Source organism: Schistocerca americana, chromosome 5 (assembly GCF_021461395.2).
Source record: "Schistocerca americana isolate TAMUIC-IGC-003095 chromosome 5, iqSchAmer2.1, whole genome shotgun sequence".
In the NCBI taxonomy this organism is placed as follows: domain Eukaryota; kingdom Metazoa; phylum Arthropoda; class Insecta; order Orthoptera; family Acrididae; genus Schistocerca; species Schistocerca americana.
Genome location: NC_060123.1, coordinates 148,824,420 through 148,847,724, shown reverse-complemented (window position 1 = coordinate 148,847,724; position 23,305 = coordinate 148,824,420).

Below are 23,305 nucleotides of genomic sequence, written 5' to 3'. Positions count from 1 at the left end.
AATGGCTGCGTGGTCTGAAAATTCACATTAAAGATGATATTCCTTCTTTACCAAGTAGGCGGAAGGTTGAACCACAATAAAGTCTGGAGTGGCGACATGTAGAAACTCTATCACCAGTAACCTTTCTTATACTAGTTATTTATTTCAAGTGACGACAAAAACGCTATGTATGGTCACAGGACACTTATTCCATCTTTTATTTGAGCTTCTGTATGTCGATAAAATTGGTTCTAAACTGGGAATGCAACTCAGATCGCCCTTAACGCGGAATTTGATCCCTTCGTGGCAATACAGCTCGGCTACAATTTGTTGTTTGTTCAAAACTGCAGATTCCTCAACACCTTCACATATTACGCGTGAATGGGATCGAATCCTGGCCCGGCACTAAAGATTTAATTATGTATTATCAAGCTCTATCATGAGAACACCTATCTGCTGGTGGATAATAATTTTGATTTTTAATGTATTTTCATTCGTTGTCAACACTAACGATATCTGACGTTTTTAACTCCCAGTGAGACACAGAACTATTTGCGAGATGACTGTAAGTTCAAGATGCTATTCTGAGCAGCTGGTGGAGAAAAATTCGGTAGCTGACGTCTCTTTGTGTGTAGTCAACAACGATATGTGTGGGGCTCTATTCCCAGTGAGCGCTGAACTCTTCGTCATATTATTTCAGTTCGTCGTGTCATTTAATGTTCATACATATTCTCAACTAGCTGCTCGTGAATAACTTTAATTTTTAATGTCATTTTGTGTTAAATAGTTCAAATGGTTCAAATGGCTCTGAGCACCATGGGACTTAACTTCTAAGGTCATCAGTCCCCTAGAACTTAGAACTACTTAAACCAAACTAACCTAAGGACATCACTCACATCCATGCCCGAGGCAGGATTCGAACCTGCGACCGTAGCGGTCACGCGGTTCCAGACTGAAGCGCCTAGAACCGCACGGCCACACCGGCCGGCCCCCACCATCTGGTATCAATGCATTACCCTATCATCCATTATATATAATCATTTTCATAGTACACTTGATATTATAGATGAGTAGGACACAAGACAGGACATAGATAATGTCCGTTTGACGTCAGCAGTGTGTAACATTTTACTTTTTTTGAATAGGACAATGTTCCTCTCCAATAATTTTTAGATTAGTTACAATAAGCTTACGCTGCAAGAGAATTCGCTTGTATTTTTCAATATGTGGTCTGTTGTCGGTTTGAAGGCCTTCCATAACATCGGCAACGTAGTGCAACTCCACCGAGGGCTGTCTGGAGTAGGGTGGAGATAGCAATGTGAAAGTTGAGAGCTGTCGAAGACGATCTTCATATTCCTAATGCGATTAGGACATCGTATACTCTTGACGACGTTTAGCACCTGTGCAGTCAGTCACCCAATTTCAGAATTCATTTTGAGTAATCCTGCTAAATTCCCTAAATATTGTCTTTTTATATTGATGAGTAATATGGATAGTCGTCACGTTCATGTGCCGTCTACAACGCAAATTTAATGTTACTATCCTAGGAACTAACCTGCAATACGTTTTGTATTTCATAATCGGAACTATCTGCATTAACCGTCATCAGAGCAATGTCAGGGAACAGAATGCGGCAGTGCCTTGCTACCTACTTGAAGACCTGCTTGAGTCGTGTTCTAAGGAAAGGGTAGTTGCTGGTTCACATTATATTACACTAGCGAGAAGTACCGACTTTTCCTTTTCTCTGCAAACATCTAGAACTAAATTCAGTCACTAAATGCTAAGAATATATTTGCATTGTGCCAACTCAAAGATCAATAGATATGGATATAGATATAGATACAGATTTTTATATTTAAAGCCATTCTCGTTCTGCGTTGGAATAAACATCATTCATTATTTGCTTGTTCTTGTTACGATTGTTATTGTCATTCTCTCACTCGCAAGAGTTTTCGCATTCCTATTTGGTATCGATGCACATGAAGAGTGGCTATGAAAGAAGGGAATACTGAATGTTACGTCATGCAGAATACACTCATTTACTTCGGCTTCTCGTGATCTACGCTACAGGAGAAGTGAGATACATAAAGTTGACAGTGTGAGGACAGACCTGGTAGCACAACTGAGCAACTACACAGTGTTACCAGATAAAATGGTGCTGCGGAATCGACAGTGTAGTACGGACTTTGCCACAGTAGCAGACAGCTGGTAATTTAGGACCATGACCGTGGATTACACTTTGGTCAGTGCTGGTTAGAGTGCTGCAACTGTAAATGGAAGGCTTTGTTTGATAGTCTTATGCTGATGCTGTCTGAATAAATTATGCCATTGGATACAAAGCGGTTTAGTTTTGAGACCTAACCCACGAGGGGGGAAGGCACAGTGGTCTGCTTCAGGAATTCCAAGCAATAAAACACAAAAAACAACCCAGGAAGGGAGACATGCATTTGGAATCTGTTCATCGTTACGGGGTCAAACAAGAGGGTAACATTACTGAAACAATGATCGGGCTACTTAGTATATAATAGAGCATACAGATTTCAAGGAGGAAACGTATGAAGACGCAGACTTCCTCGTTATCAATATGTGCGGCATATCTTTCGTGTTAACGAAAGTAAATTCCCGCTTTACCTCTTCTTACGTGTCAAATGAAATGAATGCCATGAGGAATAGAATATTTGTTGACTGCGTCTCTTCTTGCTTCCATCCTTACCAACATATTTCTTCATTCTCGTGGTAATCATGACATTCTATGTGTATGCTGCAAAAGATTGCAAGTGGACAAATTCGACATCGAGGTGCAAAGCGTTATATTCAATTCGAATAAGCTTCCGGTGTATTTTTACTTCGTTTGTATTTTTAGATGATTATGAACGTTACGGAAAATTATCTCACATGCTTTATGTTGAATGAGAAACATTGAATGATCCGTTTTGCTTTCCCTACGTTGAAATGATATAATGTCGGCGTCAACAGCCTTCTTCCACGCCGGAAGCTGAAACTTGTATCATTAATGATAATTGAATGTCTCATATGTATACATAGCCCAGAAGGCGACGTCAGAAACCATCAGGGGAGAACGCCGCATAAAAACCAAACGTGCGCGCGCGTCTCCACTCTGAAGAACCGTATCGGAGAATCACGGCAAGCATTTCGCTGAAGAGCTGCCTCGTCAGAGAGCCTAGAAATGGCAGCGTCGTAGCAAGTATTTGTCAACACTCTGATAGTGCATTTACTCCCGGGTGTAGGTCGGCGTTACCTCGCTAAATTCACTTGACGTTCGTTTTCCACATCGAAGACTCGTACGATATAATCCACTGCAAGATGACACAATTAGAAAGTATATTTAATTTCTGGACTCCAAGAATGGCGTTCTTCACATAAGTAACACCTGTTTGTGTGTGCATTCGGGAGGACGACGGTGCAATCCCGCGCCCGGCCATCCTGATTTAGGTTTTCAATGATTTCCCTAAATCGCTTCAGGCAAATGCCGGGATGGTTCCTTAGGAAGGGCACGGCCGATTTCCTTCCCCATCCTTCCCTAATCCGAGCTTGTGCTCCGTCTCTAATGACATCGTTGTCGACGGGACGTTAAAACAGTAATCTCCACCTCCTCTGTTCGTGTGTTTAAGGTTGCGTTTTGAGGCTCAGGCAACATCGCAGGGACTATATTCCGCCTCTGGCCGCCAGTGTGTCGTTAGCTCAGAGGTTCCCTTGTGCGTTGCAGTGCTTGTACTATAAGACATAGCAGTTCGAATCACGGTAGAAGCCGCTGAGTGCAACCTTTTATTTTCCATTTTAATTAATGGAGTTGCAAACTGCTAGTAAAAATTTCTTATGCGAAATCTGAAGAATGCCTTTAAACATCAATCTTCGTCCGATTTCGACTTAGTAAATTAAGTTAATATCATGGATTTCTGCTTTGCAAATTCCAAGGTGCTTCACTGTAAAATAGACCCTGAAAAGATTCATACCGACTGTCAACGATATAAATTTGAGCTTTGTTCGTCATATAGGTCTAACATGTCAGAAGGTTGTTTATGAAGTGCACATGTTCATTAATGTAGTTCCCTTCTTCTAAATTTTTGCAATAGCATTTAACTGTAGACGTTTTCTAACACCGGCGTTAGCAATTCCTTTCCGTTCTCTGAAACCTTCAAAACGACAAATTTTTCTGGTTTAAATCTGATGACCTTAACTATCACTTCCGATCAACAATAAATACTTCATGAACCCATACATGGAACTCCAAATGTGCAATGTTCCTGCACTGCTACAGAGCATGCATTGCAAGGTATTCACACAGTTTATCGCATAGACTTACCATAAGGAATGAAACAAGAACTGTAATACACTTTACACCACAGACGCTCACTCTGGCTTGACGAAAACATCCAAACATTGACCAAAAGTTGCACAAATAATTGAGTTTGAAAGGAAAAGAAACGAGGTATGAAGCATTTATAAATTTATCGAATGTAGTGAGGTGGTTTAATTTCGTCCCAGTCTATAAAATTAATTTCGGGCCATACTCAGCTCTTGCCGATTAATGTAATATAATACCCGCCTACTAATCAGGGCGTCTGTCTCCGTTGCTTTTGAGCGTGAATGGAAATTGTAGAAATTTTCTGTGGAGCAACATTTAATAATAAAGCGTTTTAAATCATCAAAAGCGATGAGCGGTAGCAGGCGCTTTCGATAAAGAACGGGGGAGTGCAGCGCCGCTGCTGTCGCCACGGCCGCTGCCAGTAGCCAGCAAATGGATCCCGGAGCTTTGCCGCATACGGCGTCCAGAGGAGGACAGTCTGCAGGAAATCTGCCGCAAAATCGTTACTGGATAAAATTTTGATATCGGTGTGTCACAAAGCGAAATAGATTGAATCTGCGCTACCATTACATTCACGTCTTCAGCATTCAGACAGAAGAGGCTATAAAAATATTTTATACCACCTGCTCTCGATCCACTGACATTATGAACAGAAACAACGCACGCTACCGCTAGACCACAGGCGTAATCAGCCTAGAGTTTCTCTATCATGGGACAAGTTATCCTCCAGGAAGTGCCGCAGTCTACAGTGTTGCCAGATTGTGCAGATAACCGGACTTAGAGAATTAGCGAGTTGGCCAGTTTTTTTGTCCCATGTCGCGATCGGCGCGGACTTAGCCTCTGAAGCGGCCGGCCGCCGGTCAAGTTTTATGTCAAAGAGTGTACATGGCAGAAGGAACATTCCATTGTACGAGTTTTTGGGGTAGCTTCAGTTCCATTCACCTATGGAGCGCGAGAAGAATGACTGATTGAATGCTTCAGTGCGTGCTGCAATTATTCTAATCTTGTCCTCTTGATCCCTATGTGATGTTTTAGTGGTGTTTCTAGAGATAGTTTACGTGTACCTTCAAGAGTCTACCTGTTTGGTTTTTCTAGGGTCTCTGTGACACTCTCCTACAGGCCAAACAAACCTATAACATTAGTGTTTCGCTTCTCTATATACCTTCAGTATACCCTGTTAGTCCTATTTGTTACGTGTCCCACACACTTGAACGATATTCTAAAATGGGTCGCACGAGTGATTTGTAAGGAATCTCTTTAATGACTGACTGCACTTCTCCAATATTATACCTTAAACCGAAGTCTATTATCCTCTTTACCCACAACTGAGCCTACGTGATCGTTCCATTTAATGTCCATATATAGTGTTACACCCAGATGTCTACATCTACATTTATACTCCGCAAGCCACCCAACGGTGTGTGGCGGAGGGCACTTTACGTGCCACTGTCATTACCTCCCTTTCCTGTTCCAGTCGCGTATGGTTCGCGGGAAGAACGACTGCCTGAAAGCCTCCGTGCGCGCTCTAATCTCTCTAATTTTACATTCGTGATCTCCTCGGGAGGTATAAGTAGGGGGAAGCAATATATTCGATACCTCATCCAGAAACGCACCCTCTCGAAACCTGGACACCAAGCTACACCGCGATGCAGAGCGGCTCTCTTGCAGAGTCTGCCACTTGAGTTTATTAAACATCTCCGTAACGCTATCACGGTTACCAAATAACCCTGTGACGAAACGCGCCGCTCTTCTTTGGATCTTCTCTATCTCCTCCGTCAGACCGATCTGGTACGGATCCCACACTGATGAGCAATACTCAAGTATAGGTCGAACGAGTGTTTTGTAAGCCACCTCCTTTGTTGATGGACTGCATTTTCTAAGCACTCTCCCAATGAATCTCAACCTGGTACCCGCCTTACCAACAATTAATTTTATATGATCATTCCACTTCAAATCGTTCCGCACGCATACTCCCAGATATTTTACAGAAGTAACTGCGTGAGTTGGTCGATTCCAACTGTAACTCATTAATTGATTGATTAATGCCGGTATGATCATGACCCTTATTTGTACAGTCGGATGTCACGAAGAGTGCTTTCAGTTAGGTTTCCAAAGTACTAAAATAACGGGAAGATAATGAAATGACATTCTCGTATAGTTTAAAGCGCAGAGCGCTAGCTTGCGAGACTGGTAGGTGAGACAGACCGAGCTGGTGCACCGATCAGCCAGTTTACCGCTCTCATATAGGCAAATGCTGGGCTGGTCCCCAATTTTCGCCTGAGAAAATACGGTAGGCAAACAGTTAAAATGCAAACGCTAGATGGCGCCCACTGCTTCTCTGTCTGACGACTGCGGCCTGAGGAAGTGCATCCGACAGCAAAGTTAAATTATATGGTTTTGCCCAAACCTGAGTACAACGGATTCCATACTAGACGGAATTAGCTCTGAGGAAAAAAAATACGAAGCTGGTGATACAGTAACTAATGCGCATACTAACACACGTTGGAGGTAATTTTTCACACTGTCGACTCTGAATTAATAGGGAAGGAATTAATGGTGGGTGCAACTTCTTCGCTGTCCTCTGTAATATATGCACTGTGGAGATCAACACTGCGCGAGGAAGCAAGAAACGGAGTACTGTGCTGAAGTTAGGGCCACAAAAAGACCTTCAGGACGCCCGATCTGTTCCAGGCCGCGACGACCGTTCCTGCAGGAGCTCGGCGAACAAACATCCGTGAATCAACATTGGTTTTTGTTATCCAAACAAACAAAGTCCGCCCCATCCCCTTTCCGGGAGGGTAGAGACAGTTTCTGCAGGGAGGAAGCAACAACAACATTCCGGAGGCCGAGTCGGCTCGCGGGGTAGGGGTTGCGGGAATACGCAGAGAAAATTATGCAAATGCAGCGCAGCGGGGAGGGTGGGCGTGGCTGCTGTTGGGACGGGAACGCACAGGGCTGCGCAGGAGGGGTGGGGGTGAGTGGGGAGGGGGGGGGGGGGCAGAGTAGCGACGATCGCTGCGGGAGCGAGACTTGGCTCGAGCGTGCTCTGGCAGTTTTCGGGGCATTCCAGCCATCGCTGAGGCGAAGCTTAACGTGCCAACCACAGCAAATGTGGACGGAAAACAGTGCAACACATTCATAATATATTCAAAATTACTTTAAGATTGACAGCTATAGATGGAGCCCACTCAGAAGGCACGACGCACGTTCCATCAGTCCTATGAGACCTGTAGTTGCAACAGCCATTCACAGTTGCCAGACCTTCGCCCCCACAAACGCCACCACACTTACCTCGGGGAGTTTCAGACCCGAACCGCAACGTACGGGATAAAGTTAACGTTTGGTGTAAAGGTTTTTCTCGTTTTCATGTCATAAAGAGATTCTCGGGAATGCTATGTCTGATGGGTGCCACTTTGACATCCTTGAACAATTTTTTATGAGAATTTTATTCAGGATTTTGAAATGTTCCAAAACATACAGAAAAGTAATTCCTTTATAATAATAATGTCGTGTGACTAGGGTCTCCCGTCTTCCGATTTGACGCCACTTCGGCAACTTGCGCGTCGATGTAGATGAAATGATGATGATTAGAACAACACAACACCCAGTCCCTGAGCGGAGAAAATCTCCGACCCAGCCGGGAATCGAACCCGGGCCCTTAAGATTAACATTCTGTCGTACTGACGACTCAGTTACCGCGGACGGACAATTCCTTTATAAAAATATAATATAGTATGAAGTTTTTACGTGTTTAAAATTTTCCATTTACAACTTTCATCACTGCTGAGACAGTCCATGGTACTTCTGGTGACTATGAAAATATTCATACATGTCTCTGACGATGCACACTTACAATGTGTTGCGCAAGCTCAGTTATAAGATTTGCAACTGCAGTTACTTCGCCTGCAAGTCATACATCAACATGCTACTAATTCCATCAATTCAGGTGAGTGTACAGAAGTCATTCCAATTAAGGGTATACGTGAGTCATTTTTCACTTTCCAACCATAGTCACTGAGAGATAATGTAAATGTAAACGACTTGGAGACGAACACGTTTTATGTGGTTTCGTAGGACTTCATCTATTGGTGGAAGCAACTTTAAGTTAGAAGAGATATCTCTTTTTTTTGTAAACAATTGGTGTCGTAACTGAGCCACTGATTCTATCGCTATACAAAACTGAAGAAGGAGTTGTTACTCAGCTTTCATTATCTAATGATGATCAATGAAAATCTTGCCTAGTAATTGCAAGCAAGATCTTCATGTCTCCTCTACAAGGAGCATTGCATGCTGCAGCCGTGCCTTTCAGGATGGTCGAGAGACAGAACCAGATCCCGTTGACGCACGTGCTGCAAGTACACGGTGACAATTGTTGAACTATATGAAGAAGAACGTAAATTAGTTGCAAATTGCGGTGTGCACACACTTTATTCAACATGTAAACGTCTCTACAAATATTCGGATTTCGGTTGTGACACGTTCTTTACGCCTGCCATCATTGGCGATGATGTGACGCAGATGAATAGCAAAATTCTGCACGACCCGCTGAAGTGTCGGAACATCGATGCTGTCGATGACCTCCTGAATGTCTGTTTTCAGCTCAGCAATGGTTTTGGGGTTATTGCTGTTTACCTTGTCTTTAATACAGCCCCACGAAAAAGATTCGCATGTGTCCAGATACGGAGAATATGGCCACCAATCGAGGCCCATACCAGTGCCCTCTGGGTACCCCAGAGCCAGAATGCGGTCCCCAAAGTACTCCTCCTGGACATCAAACACTCTCCTTCTTCGATGGGGTAGCCAAACCAAACCATTCATGCGCACACTAGATCCCATCATGGCCCTTGGTCAAGCAAGAAGTTTCAAAGTCATAACACAGACAGTGTATTCATCTCTTGGTCTCCCTCTACGATTTTTACCCTTCACGCTGCCCTCCAACACTAAATTGGTGATCCCTTGATACCACAGAACATGTCCTACCAATCGACCCCTTCTTCTAGTAAAGTTGTTCCACAAACTTCTCCTCAATCCTATTCAGTACCTCATTAGTTATGTGATCTACCCATCTAATCTTCAGCATTCTTCTGTAGCACCACATTTCGAAAACTTCTGTTCTCTTCTTGTCCAAACTATTTATCGTCCATGTCTCACTTGCATACATGGCTACACTCCATACAAATACTTTCAGAATAGACTTCCTGACACTTCAATCTACACTCTGTGCTAACAAATTTCTCCTCTTCAGAAACGCTTTCCTTGCCATTGCCAGTCTACATTTTATATCTCTCTACTTCGACCATCATCAGTTATTTTGCTCCCCAAATAGCAAAACTGCATTACTACTTTAAGTGTCCCATTTCCTAATCTAATTCCCTCAGCATCACCCGACTTAATTCGACTACATTCCATTATCCTCGTTTTGCTTTTGTTGGTGTTCATCTTATATCCTCCTTTCAAGACTCTATCCATTCCGTTCAACTGGTCTTCCAAGTCCTTTGCTGCTGCAGTAGGTACTGGGAGATGAAGAACCTTGCACATGATACAGTAGCATGGAGAGCTGCATCAAACCAGTCTGAGGACTGAAGACCACAACAACAACAGAGACAGTTCAGAAGTTATGATGACTTTACTTCAAATAGTTCAGTAATTGTCTTGCATGAACCATGTCTTGTCCAAATCAAGGTAACCTTGGATAATGGGGATGAAATCATTTTCCAGAACCTTCACGAACCGTTCTGAGTCACCGTGCCGTCAAGGAACATCGCACCGATTATTCCGTGACTGGACATTGCACACCACACATTCACCCGTTGAGGGTGAAGGGACTTCTTCACCGCGAAATGCGGATTCTCACTCCCCCAAATGCGCCAATTTTGCTTACTGACGAACTCATCCAAATGAAAGTGGGCTTCATCGCTCAACCAAACCATGCATGGTCACACTAATTCCCATTATGCCCCGCCGACAATCGTGCAGTTTAGACGCCCTAATGTAAACCGTTCAAAAGTTATGACGATTTCATTTCATATAATACAATAACTGTCACCCTGTGTATTCTTACACTTGTCACCCAGATTATTATCACTTACTTTAATGTCAATTGCCCGTACATTTCTTCTCTTCATGGTAAAAACTGCGAAAGTGTCTTTTTACAATAAAAGAACATTATTAAAACAAACACGTCTACATCATCACTAACGATTTGGCTGTTCTTCTTACCACATCTGGAAACCACGTGTAGATCATAGGGAAGCAGCGTATCATCAGTTTCCTTATGAGCGAATAATAACTTCTTCTTATTCACGAATTGTACTTGATTATCTCAGTATTCAATGGAGCATAGCAAATCAGTAAACTGTTCCTTATTTCGGATGGTGTTTAAAGCAATATTTCGAATAAGAAGTGTAGTTGTCAATGTCAGGAGTAGTTGTTTAACAGCACAGCAGATACCCGTCTTTCTCGTTCAAGGTTTTTAATACATGAAGTTTCATAGTTATCAAAAAAATGTATGTAACGTAATCTCCTTTCACAGCATTTATCATGGCGGAGTGGTGGAGGGACGAATTAGAACCAGTTGACTATTAAATATGATTCATCAAAGTATTGCCATCAGTCAGCTGAGCATCCGGAAAGTCAGCTAGTAAAGTAGTGAGAGCAAGTTTCTTTAGTACAACTACTTTGTTCTCTTTTCGTATTTTACTGCATCCTTCAAATATTGACAACTGCAGAAGATGGTATTTAACAACATGTGACAAATTCATCTTTTTCATTGAGAGGTAACTAATAAGGGAGCATATATCGTTCCTCAATCATAAATTTCTTTTGTTTCTAACTGTATTTCTTTTCTTCATTATAGCCGTGATCACTACTTCTTTACGAACTGTGTCGTAAAAGCTAGCAAGTAATTTATATTTGAAAGCAGTGGCCATTCTGTCACAGATAGCTAGAGTACCATAAACATTTACTCTTTTATCGGCTATTTTGCCAGTGCCAGTGTTGTAACTGTGGCACCTTGTTCAACTAACCAAGGTTGTAGCTGTTGTGAGATATTACAATGATCAGTAGTGATGAGAGTATGAAGGAGAGCTGTGACTACCACGCGTAAACCACTAACTGCATTTGGTCAGGCTGCGCCTGACAACATATTGGGAACACATGTAAAAAAAAGTATTATCAGTCGTATGTCAATTCCGTATCGTTTTCCTGGGCATTCTGAATCTGCAACAGAAAATGAAAGGTGTAATTTAAGATTTTGTACTTGTATACCCCCACTCGACTCCTAATGGAGGGGAGAGGGAGGAATTTTTCGAGTGATTCTTTTTCCCATTGTCAGTCTAATACATTTTACGACACTCTTTCTTTCATGTAATGCGTAGTTTTCGAGATATATCAATATCTTCAGTAAAATTTTCCGCACTGTGTTACGTAACAAGACAAATGTATGAAGTCATAAAAATTTATTCTCAAGAGTGCCAAAGTGGCACCCGCCAGAATGTGAATCCTGTAATGTCTGTCACCTACAAAAGAAAAAACGAAACTTTGTACCAAATAATACGGTGTCATTAATGTCTACACTGATCACTGCCTCATTAGGCAGTTTCAGGCTACTAGCTGTCCTGTGTGATCGTTCGTTGTACCCTGTGATTTTGTTTGTTTTATTTTTCACGGTTTCAGGAGTCATTCTTTTATTTGTTGTTACCGTTGTTTGTTGTGAGGTGCTGAATTATTTTTAGAAGCGAGTTCGTCCAAAGTTACTGATGGAAAAGTTCAACGTCGTTCTCGTGGCAGGTTTTGAATTTTTACATGAAGGTCATTACCAGCAGCTAATGCCAAATGAGACCTAAGGAATCCAGTCTATATAAAAGAGATGAAATAGGCTATCACTATGTGATCGAAGCGTCGGCGCTCGCAAACGGAATGTCGGCGGCCGCAACCGGAAGTTCGGCGGCCGCAATCGGACCGTCGGCGCAGGGAATCGAACCCCGACTGACGGACATAAATAACACTGACAATGAGCAGACAGACCATTCCATCAGAACCACCTGATGAAGGCGGAAAGGTTTTTCACCGAGATATCGTGGGACTTCAACGATCGTATCCGGCTGGACACCCGAGAGCCCTGGAAACAGGCTATCACTGTTTCCAACATAGTTGTTGCACTAGTGAAGTACTTTCTTTGTATCGCCTTTATAATTTCTCCCAGTACTGTTTGGACTATATGAGATACTTCTTCTCACCACGATACGCATAAATCTTTCTGTTAGAAGTAAGGAAATCAGAAAACTTAATTACATGTTAATTAAAATCCTGACGTCGTCACGAAACCATACGGGCGACTAGTTAGTGCTTGACATACAGACCACTGTACATATGAGAATTAAACGAAATTGTCTCTTGCTAGAAAACCCTGGGTTTAGGTTCGGGACAAATGAAAATATACGTATGGTTAGCATAAAGTGTTCGCATAACTTGATTAACAGAGAAGTTTCTCACTTGTCGAAAAATCGGTAAAATGAAACCTTCGGTTTCGTACACTGTGCGTATATCGCCTTGATAAAATGTTGCCGCAAATAAAACTAAAATGATAACTTAGTGCCTGTGTTCCAGAACAGACTGTTGTCAATTCGGTATTTGTAAGTTGAATAGTTTGCTAGCTTGAGCGAGTTGAAGGAAAAGTAAGATCACGCGTGTGTTGCACGTGGCATGCGGCGTCTCTGCTCCTTGCCTCCACGAGCATCCTGAGGTACCGTAATTTTGAACTGACTATACGTCTAATCTTCTAAACTGAACATCTCTGCAAAACTCATGACTGAGAGTGTTTTGCACTGCATCACACATTAAATGCAGGTCTTCATTAAAGTGGTAACGACTTTCCTGACGTCGCCGCGCTAAGTTCGTCCTCATAACCGTTGGCGACCCCAGGGTTCCCGGCGTCTGGTGATAGGGTGCTTTGCCCAGCTGAAGATGAAGGCTCAGCTTTTTTGCAATCCGTGTAAGTGGCTTGTGGTCACACTGTATTGTGCCGTCTGAGTGGCTGCTGACTACCCTGTGAAGGCGGATGGTTCCACGTGCCTGCTGGAAATAAAACTTTGAGAAGTCCTGGGAGGAGGACGCACTTTGCAACGCAGTGTTATTATCGGGAGCGGGAAGTGGTCTGTGGAGATACATACGTTCTTGTTCTGAGGCTAACTGACAGAAAAAAGTGACGTCAACTAGCAGTCCTAATGCAGTCCAATGCGAGGAGACTCGTTGCCACAGTCAGCCGCTTGTTGGATTATGCTGCTGTGACATAGCGCCACAGCACCCTACCAGGTGTCGCGGTCCGCCTGTCGGTCGATGATCAACTTTTTACCGAAACAAGGGGCACTTCGACACGCGACGTGCGGGACATATGTGACAGCCACACAGCAACAAACCCACTTAGGTGTGTATTCAGGGTGCTCCAAAAATCCCCTTAAAAAACTTCTAGGACTCAAGGGGGGGGGGGGGGGGAGGAATGAACAGATAATGTTTCCGTTCTACAACCATCTCAAAATACATTGGTAATGCGAGAATCTTTACAAGTAATTTAGCGTTCTGATCCACTACAGGTAAGGTTTGACCTCAGAATTCGGTGGAAACATTGCACCTACGAATGATGTTGTCGTACACAAATTCTATCACACATGGCGTCTCTACATTCTGTCTTACAGAGACCACAGCTCGCGCCACCAGATCTCATAGACCAAACTCTTCATTCGACACCAGAGACATGAACTAGATCAGAGAAATAGGATATACGTCAAATGAAATCAGTCGACCCGACGAAAACAGTACGTTCCTGGACCTGGGTTCAAATTCAACCGCGCCGGTTTAGCCGCGCGGTCTTAGGCACTGCAGTCATGGACTGTGCGGCTGGTCCCGGCGCAGGTTCGAGTCCTCCCTCGGGCACTGGTGTGTGTGTTTGTCCGTAGGGTAATTTAGATTAAGTAATGTGCAAGCTTAGGGACTGATGACCTTAGCAGTTAAGTCCCATAAGATTTCACTCACGTTTGAACATTATTTTTTGTTACAATTCAAAATAGTGTCTATTCAGTCCCCGCTTAATGTCCTAGAGGTTTGTGAGTGGACTTTTAGAGCACGACGTACATACTGTCTGTCAGATCAGGCCGGTCATCGGTCGAATCGACGAGTCATCAACTCAACGTCTGATGTAGAGCTGGCTTCCATCAAATGGCTCTGAGCACTATGGGACTTAACATCTGTGGTCATCAGTCCCGTAGAACTTAGAACTACTTAAACCTAACTAACCTAAGGACATCACACACATCCATGCCCGAGGCAGGATTCGAACCTGCGACCGTAGCAGTTGCGCGGCTCCGGACTGAGCGCCTAGAACCGCGAGGCCACCGCGGCCGGCCTGGCTTCCATCGTGAGACCACCACTGCTCTATCCTCACGTCGTCCTGACAGGTCCCCCTGCAGCATTGATACGACAAATGTCGAACTGATGTCCTCCTAGCCAGCGAGCCAGTGGGCGTTCGCCAGTGCCAGACGTTGGACAAGAGATGGCACCTGAGACGCCACTCCCCACAGCTTGGGCAGGCGGCCAGTGCGTCACGTACTCGGACGGTCGTGTCACTCTGCCGCATCCCCTCCTGACGCAGTTCAGCCGGGCGCCCAGGAATGTTCACGTCACAAGGTTGGTCTGCTCTCGCACCGAGCTGGGCGTAGCCATTACTGGTGCCTTCACTACACCGCTACGCTGCCAATGACACTGGGTTCGACGCCCGCTATCCAGTGGCCGCCAGATCTGGACATGAGATACTAATACGAAATGTTGATGAGTAATAAAGGGACTCTGCCCTTATCGAGCGGCTTTTGACTTAGCCCAACTGACCATCCTCGACTAGAGAACACACAACCACACTCTTTACAGGTGCTAGTCATGTGGCCTCCGAGACATAGGAGATGTTTCAAACTAATATTTATGAAGTCAGGAGAGAGAGATCGTCCTCGATCAACGAGGTCAATTTTCACATGGAAAGCATACAAGAATTCCAAAGTGCATTCCTGTGTGTGGATGTAGAGTTCTGGTAACCCATTTTTCGATTTTCTAGGCGGGTATTGCAGTTCAGTGAACTTGTACGTGCTGGGTAGATATCAGAGCGTAGAGCCATTAGCTAGCTGGAGGTGGTGTTTAATGCAAGTGACGGTCTTAACGTGATCTATCTGAAGCCAAACGAATTACATTTCTTTTTATGGAGACTTTAAGTATGGTCTCTTTGGGTGATGTTCTCACAACCATGTAGGTTGCACCTGACGATGCGGCCTTATACCACGAAACCGGTTGTGTATCAATAAAATAATTTTAACAGCTGACAGCGGTATTCTTCTCAAAATGGTGCCCTTCAGCGGCTGTGCAGAATATAAAATACAGAATCTGCAGAATATAAAATACTTAGTTCAGCCGATTGTCTTTCAACTGTCATCCGACTCTGTCTTTGTAGCTGTTGCTGGCAGAGGCGATATATTGGCTGTTAGAGGTGTATATTTTCCAGTCATATAGCTACAGTGCTTAATAATTGGGTTTGGAGCAGTGACAAGTTTAACCCGGTCTTGAAGGGTTTACTCCCGCCAGTAAACTTCTCCTTGTCAGTCTTTCGAGTGATAGGTCACGTAATTTGTCTGACGCGCCAGCAGCGCATAGATTCCGGCCGCTGCTGCGAGTAAGACTTCGGAGGGAACTCTGAGTAGGGGACAAGGGAACATTTCATCGTGTGGTAAAAATAATTACTTGTGCGCATCTACGCAGGCTGTCATAGTTTTAAGCACGCAATTAAGGAGTCGTTTCCATCCACAGCTACACTACCTGCCAGTTGGTAAAGAACTGACTCTTTCTAAGGAGCAACTGTCAATTTCTAAGGAACAACTGAAGAATGACAGTAAGAGGCAATGTAGGGGCGGGACGCGTTAACTTCAGCGAAGCATGTGCACGAACGCTCTGTATGTATTCGATAGTTCATGCAGTACGGTATTTGACGAGTGTTGTTTTGGAGCCTATTAGGGCAACATTCCGTTTGGTACAGCAACATGTCTGTAAGACGTCATTCAGAACTTACGATCGTCGACGAGCAGTTAGACGGCTCCAAACAGGTCCAGGTGTCACTTCTGTGGTCACTGAAATGGACGTGTCCAAAAATGTCATCTCACAGTTAAAAAAGGCCACTGAAGGTGGAAATGCTGTGCGAAATCCTGCTGGTGGTTGTAGACAGACCACCACCCGCAAGAGAATAGATACGTAGCCATAGAGGCGGAAAGGAACAGACATCTCACTCCGAGGCAGGTCGTTGCAGACCTTGCAACCACTACCTGTACACATGTCTTTGCCAGGTCCATTTCGAGACGATTAAATCTGGCGGGTTTGTCTGCTCGGAAGTCTGTTAAATGCATCCCACTTCAACCATGCCATTGTAGAGAAGGATTTCGCTGGTATAGGGATCGTCTTTCTTGAGGTGAGCAACAGTGGTCCAGAGTGGTGTTCTCCGGCGAATCGCGCTTCACTGTGGCAAGTGACTGTGGTCACCAGTTATTATGGAAACAGAAGGGAACATGTTACACACCACAGAATCTTCATGAGCGTTATCGGTATGGCTTAGGCGTTATGGTGCGGACAGGGGTTGTGCACTATGTCCCAACACCACTGCCTACCTTTGCCGAGGTACCGTTACAGCACAGCGGCACTGCAAGGAGATTATTCCGGATCATGTCCGTCTGTTTAGGGTGCGGTAAATCCCGTTCATGGAAGACAAAGCTCGCCCACGGCCACCGCTGAGGTGGTGGACACACTAGAAGGAGAAGATACGGTGCGTATGGAATGGCGTGCGTACTTCCTGGATCTAAACCCCATAGAGCACACCTGAGATGCTCTTGCAGACGTGTTTCTCAGCGAACACCCCCTCTCCGAAAGGTGTTGTAATACATCTACATCTACATGGTTACTCAGCAATTCACACTTAAGTTCCTGGCAGAGGGTTCATCGAACCATTTTCATACTCTCTACCATTCCACTCAGGGCAACGACCTTGCCGCAGTGGATACACCGGTCCCCGTGAGATCACCGAAGGTAAACGCTATCGGGCGTGGTCGGCACTTGGATGGGTGACCATCCAAGCCGCCATGCGCTGTTTCCATTTTTCGGGGTGAACTCAGCCTCGTGATGCCAATTGAGGAGATACTCGACCGAAAAGTAGCGGCTTCTGTCAAGAATACCATCATAACGACCGGGAGAGTGGTGTTCTGACCCCACGCCCCTCCTATCCGCATCCTCCATTGAGGATGACACGGCGGTCGGATGGTCCCGGTTGGCCACTCGTGGCCTGAAGACGGAATGCTACCATTCCACAATCGAATGGCGCGTGGCAAAAAGGAACACCTAAATCTTTCCGTTCGAACTTTGATTTCTCTTATTTTATTACGATGATCATTTCTCCCTACGTAGGTGGGTGTCAACAAAATATTTTCGCATTCGGAAGAGGAAGTTAGTGATCGAAATTTCGTAAATAGATCTCGCCGGAAAGAAAACCGCCTTTGTTTCAGTGACTGCCACCCCAACTCGCGTGTCATATCAATAACGCTCTCACCCCTATTGTGCGATAACACGAAACGAGCTGCCCTTCTTTGCACTTTTTCGATGTCCTCCGTCAATCCCACCTGGTGTCGTGATGACACTTTCTGGAGGACTTGACCATCATTTTGCAGGACAATGCTCAAGCACGTACAGTGCAAGCTGTTGCTGATTTGTTTGACTGATAGGGCTGCTAACTGCTATATAACCTACTGCACTCCCCTGACTTAAGCCCTCGTGAGTTTAACTCGATTTCTAAACTGAAGGAAACACTTCACGGCATTCGCTTCAGAACTGCTACAAATTCGTCGGGCAATAGACCACGCCGCTCGAACTGTCAACACGATTGGCACTGCTAAGAGTATCCTACGACTTCCACATCGCTGACAACGGGTTATACACAATGCTGGTGACTACTTTGAAGGTCAGTAAAACTTTGAAACACGTATCTATTTTGTACGAGCTGTAAATAAATAGTTGTCATTATTAAAGTTCCAACTCTCGTATCTATAACGAAGTACCGTCTGAAAGAAGCTGTATGCAAATTCAGTCAGATCTCGATAAGATTTCATTGTAATGCGAAGGCTGACAACTTGCTTTAACCATTCAGAAATGTGAAACTGGGAACTTCACAAAACGAAAAAACATAGCATTCTTTTACTATAACATCAGTGAGTCGCAGTTGGAATAGACCACCTTATACAAGCAAGGTGTAACACTTTGTAGTGATATGAAATGGAATGATCACATGGACACAGTTGTGGGTAAAGCAGGATAACTAAGTTTCGAAAAAATATAAAAATAATTTCCATTTGACATCTTCTCCTACCCACTGATGAATTTCTGTATAGACAATATCTGTCTGTGGGTGGGTTACGCTCATTTCAGATTTAGATTAAAATAAAAATCCACTTGTTTAAACGGTCAGAATCTACTCACGTTTCACACAGAAAATGTATCTTTTTTGTTAAACTTCTGACATGTTCCACTTCGTAGCACGTTTTTGTTGCAAATATGATCTAAGAAACAAACGAGTAAATAACTCGAATTATGCGTGAAAATATCTAAACTATGTTGTTCATCCCCACTCAGATGTTCCACAATTTTCTGTTTCGCTGATGTCATTCAAAATTTCCCTTCTGAAGGCGCTACAAAGTGCCACATTATCCAACAAAGTGATATAGAAATCCTTCGAAAGTCATTTCGATAACATCTGAGATGTTTGTTATAAGATCAGATTCTAAGCTAGTGAAATGGAACTCGTCATCCGGCTTGTGAGAACGTTTTGGAACAGTTTTTTTGTAGAAGTAGATAGAACCGTGTAATTAAATTTGATTCTCATCAGCGATAAAACGGTGATCCGGGTTTCCGCTTTAGACGGTTGCAAGGCGATACTATTCCTGTCCTGAAGGGCTGGCTCAGCTCTCGTTGTTTTGTGAACTATTCTGGAACGCTCATCGTGTCTCGGTCATTCCTAAAGGGATTGCCGCTCTCTGGACCAGAAAAATCTAAGAGTTGAAGTTAATCAGCTACTATGCTGTAGGGGTTGTCGGAAAGAAACGAATTCGATCCATTTTTGAATACGGACAACTGTTACAGATTCCTATACAGTATCGTTGAGATGTCAGGATGTGCCTTATCGGCGTGTATATTCGTTAACCGTCAATGCTGGTTATGGTCCACCTTTCGCTTCCATGTAAGGATACACTATAGACAAATATTCAGAATTAACTTCCTAAAATTAAATCCGTGTACATGAGTCAAAATATTTCTAGTTTCCATGAAAACTTTTTTTGCCATTATTCAAAATTTAATATGCTCCTTATTTCTGCAGCCGTCGCTTATTTCGTTGCCCGGACAGCAAAACTCATCTACCACTTTCAGTGTCTCATTCCTTAGTCCATTTTCCTCAACATCCCCTGACTCACTTCGGCTACACTCCATTACATGTGTTTTATTGGTGTTTATGTTCGGCTTCTGTAACTCTCCAATCCACTCAAATGATCTTCCAAGTCATTTCCCGTGTCTTACAGAACTGCAATGTCACTGCTAAACCTTAAAGTTGTTGTTCCTTCTCTCTGAATTTTAATTCCCTTTGCAAATTTCTGCTTAGTTCCCTTAACCACTCCCTGAATGTGCAGAGTGAACAACGTGGGCATAGGCTGCAGCTCTTGTGTCGTTTTTGGGCCTTTGCCAGCCGGAGATCGGGAAAGACTTGATGACATGGTGGTTAAACTCCGTCTCGCCCACACGAGCGATGGACAATTAGGGACGCTCGAAAGTAATAAATGTAAAATGTATGAGAAAAGCGAGGCCAAAGTCTGAAACCAGAAGAGCCTTCTGAATGGCTCATGCATCTGGTGAGAAAAAGAGTATATTTGGAAAATCAAAATGAGAGCAACTTACTTTCGGGACCACTTGTGCACACCGGCCGTTCTTCCGACTGCGGTAGGTGGAGTTCACGCCCCCTTCCTAAAGCACATCACTTTCTATGACACACCTCCCCGTCCCACTTTCCATTCTGTCTTTCCTCCAATCATAGCCCGTTATTTTACCAGCCAGTCTCAGGAAGTACCTGAAGAAGACAGTGAATCACGCCACCGAAATATTGTGCAAGAACGACGCGAACAACCGGCAAAAGATCCGGTCATTCAACGTTTCAACATATCACAGGAAAAGCCTGAAGAATTATAATATTTTTATTGCTTACACGTTCGGATGCGGAATACGAAAATCCCATCATCTGGTGTAAACCGGAAAGGACTGTCAGAATATGGTTCAAATGGCTCTGAGCACTGTGGGACTTAACTGATGAGGTCATAAGTCCCCTAAAACTTAGAACTACTTAAACCTAACTAATCTAAGGACGACACACACATTCATGCCTGAGGCAGGATTCGAACCTGCGATCACAGCGGTCGCGCGGCTCCAGACTGTAGCGCCTAAAACCGCTCAGCTACTCTGGCCGGCTGACAGAATTTGTTCTAAGATCCGGGAAAGCAATCGTCAATAGATTAAAAATGTAACGGAAAGCAATCATACACACATTAGGAGTTCTAAATGAATCATGACAAAGAAGACGGGACGTTCTCTCGCATAAAGAAAGCTTGATCGACTGAGGTCATCTTTCACCCCAATTTTGTTTAAACCGCAGGAGCGGGACAACCGCAGTTAAAAAAAGAGGTAAGGAGAAAAGTTGTAACATTAAACATTAGGAGGGGGGAAGAGACCCTGAGAAAAAAAAAACAATATCAACAATACTAAAATGTAGACTTTCACGGCCGGAAATATCATGTCCATTATAATTATCCGGGCTGTTATGCCGTGGTCGGTTGATGAATTCTGTGTCAATTTCCAACGTTTCGCCTCCGACTGCGGGAGACATCTTCAAGGGGGTCCGTGGCTCGATGGAAGGTCCAACACACCCACTGGCTCGCTACTGACTGCCGCTAAATTCCGTGTCCGCGCGCTCCCGTGCCGCGACGTGACGTCACGTGTTTTGAAAACGTCAGTGCAATTGGCCGCTGTCCGTCGCCGTCGATCGCCGTTACCATCACGCAGTAGTGGACGGGTGGTACACATCTTCTTTAACACCGGCATCCATATACCGTTTAATTTCACGCCCTCCTCCTTTCGGTTGAAATTATTTGGGTGTTTAGCGATTTCGATTGCCTCCTTGTAGAGCCTTTCGTAATATCCGCTTGTGGCCGCTAGTACTTGCGTCTCCTCGAAACGAATATTGTGGTTCCCTGGCTGGAAAGCATGCTCCGCAACAGCTGATCGTTCCGTTTCTCCTCTTCTACAATTTCCCTTGTGCTCTTCCAAACGTTTAGAAACTGTTCTTTTAGTGGTACCCACATAAACATCTCCACAGCTGAATGGGATCCTATACACTCCAGCTTTTTCCAATGGTTTGCGAGCGTCCTTGGCAGGCTTAAGGTATTCCTGTATCTTCCTGGTGGGCTTGTAAATTACGGTAATATTCCGCTTCGTCGAGATCCTCCCTATTCTTTCCGTTACATTTTTAACAAACGGCAGAAAAACCTTAGATTTTGCAGTAGCCTGTACGTCAGTATGATTTCTGCGTGGCTGCCTCAACGCACGTTTTATTTCGGCGGACGAGTATCCGTTCATCATTAGTGCATTGTGGAGATGCTCCATCTCTGGGTCGAGCAACTCAGGTTCACAAATATTTCTAGCTCTGTCCACTAACGTCTTGATAACACCCCGCTTCTGTTGTGGGTGGTGGTTCGAATCCCGGTGCAAATAACGGTCCGTGTGCGTTTTTTTGCGGTATACTGAGAGGCCCAAACTACCATTTTCGTTTCTAAAAACAAGCACATCGAGGAAATGTAATTTGCCGTCTACCTCCTCCTCCATTGTAAACTGAATTCTCGAGTTTATACTGTTCAGATGTTCGTGGAACCGGCTTAGTTCCTCCCTACCATGTCTCCACAGCACAAACGTGTCATCCACGTATCGGAACCATACATTTGGTTTTTTGCTGGCAGTACCTAAGGCCCGTTCTTCGAATTTCTCTGTAAAGAAGTTTGCAATTACGGGACTTAGAGTGCTTCCCATAGCCACGCCATCCGTTTGCTCATAAAACTGTTCATTCCACTTGAAGTATGTGGTCGTCAACAACACTTAAACAGTTCTGAAATATCGGCAGGAAAAATTCGATCCAGTTGTTCCAATACATCATTAAGTGGAACCATGGTAAACAGCGATACCACATCGATGCTCACCAATATGTCATCCGGCTGGACCACTATGCCATTCAATCTGCTGATGAAATGTGTCGAATTCTTTATATAAGAGCCCGAACGGCCCACATGTGGTTTTAACAGCGTAGTCAAAAACTTGGCTAACGAGTAGGTAGGCGAACCAATGGCACTTAGTATCGGTCTTAACGGCACATTTTCTTTATGATTTTTGGGCAATCCGTAAAGCCTCGGTGGTAGCGCAACCGGATTGCAGAGACCTTTCTGTACACTCTCTTCAATGGAGGACTTTTTTATTCCTATATGCTTGCTGATCCAGTAGAGCAGTAATTTTACTCTGATAGTCGGCCACATCCATAACCACCGTTGCGCTTCCTTTGTCGGCTGGGAGAATCAAAATACTATCGTCGTCATTCAGGAGTTTTAAAGCTCTTCTCTCGCCCTTTGCGCTTCCTTTGGGCTTAGAGGTCCTGTACTTCTTCTTTCGCTCTGCTGTGGTAAGAGTCATGCCCTTCCGTGTTTTTTACGCTTTCTTCTGTATTTTTGTTCTGTTTATCAACCATAGCTCTACAATATCGATTACACGTGGCATCATACGTAATTGTGAATTTACTTTACTTTACGTCTATGCTCACAAAATTTTTTGTCATCAGACTACCGGTTTTGGTCT